Source organism: Coenobita brevimanus, chromosome 8, assembly GCF_032717465.1.
Source record: "Coenobita brevimanus isolate Jiangsu-jjx chromosome 8, ASM3271746v2, whole genome shotgun sequence".
NCBI lineage: Eukaryota > Metazoa > Arthropoda > Malacostraca > Decapoda > Coenobitidae > Coenobita > Coenobita brevimanus.
In genome coordinates, this window is record NC_136961.1 from 763,285 (window position 1) to 764,384 (window position 1,100).

The 1,100-nt window shown below is 40.3% G+C and overlaps 1 non-coding gene across 1 annotated transcript; it reads right to left on the bottom strand.

Annotated features, from left to right (window-relative positions):
• Positions 1 to 247: 247 nt before the first annotated feature.
• TRNAT-UGU (transfer RNA threonine (anticodon UGU)) lies at positions 248 to 319 on the bottom strand. Its single transcript has one exon. It is a non-coding gene; the product is annotated as a tRNA-Thr (tRNA).
• Positions 320 to 1,100: the final 781 nt, after the last annotated feature.

A 1,100-nucleotide genomic window follows, 5' to 3' on the forward strand; every position in this document is an offset into this window, starting at 1 on the left:
ACTATTCTAAAGCTTTCTATCTTGAAAGGAACGTTATGTTGAAAGTTGTCCAAGGCCTTCATAAAGTCAAAACATATCACATCCATGTGTCCACCACTCTTAGTAACTGCAGAGCTGTAGGTCTGTGTGATACGAAGCCTTGCTGTTCATTAGTGATGGGAGAAATGGAGTTCCCCCGAGCTAAGCCCTGTATTGGACTATATAGCCCCGCTAGGGTTACAGGAGGGAGCTAGCCCTCCCGGCACGGCAGCCCGGGCGAGGCTCGAACTTGCAATCCCCCGATCACAAGTCCAGCGCGCTACCACTGTGCTACCGGGCCCCCCGTTCATTAGTGATATGTTTGACCTGGAAAATGATTTATTATTGCCTCGGTTTTCACACGAAAGTTTGCAATCAATGCTCGTTCCAATGACTGGTTAAAGTTACTTCACAGTGAGTGTAGACTGATTGAAATGCTCATTGTTGGAAGGGTATACAGAGCACATATACATTTTTTCTTTTAAGGACACCAATACAGTAAAAAAAAACGTACATCAGTTTCTTCCAGTACTGGTAGTGATCTTCCCTCTCTTTTTGGGTCCGCATTCGGTCATGTTTATCTGCATTGTTCAAAACGTTTATTATTACCTGCTACATTTTTTTGTGTCGTTAAAGAATGATGCACATACCTGTACAATGGTTTCTGCAGCCAGTGTTTTGAATTCCTTGGGTCGTGTTTATAGTTCTGTCCTAAGGTTGAGATTGGCTGACTCCGTCATGTTGATTGAATTATTTATAGTTCTAAAAGGTATAGAGTGCTTATACAACAAAAGAAATGTTTTTTTTTTTCTCTCTCTCTCTCATCACACTGTATTTCTTCCTGTAACTTAATGAAAGATAATGTACACTTGTATCAACTGAATATTCGTGCAGTACTTCAAGGTTAATAATGGCTGAATGCCACCCTAGAGAAATCTCGAGCTACGATTGTCATTTCCAGCCTACATGTTTTGTTTCTTTTCGAAAATTATGCACAATATGATTGGTCGCTATTGACTTTACAAAGGAATAATGGTGTTTATTTTCTTATGGTCATCTTTTCAAACCTAATGCAGAAAACG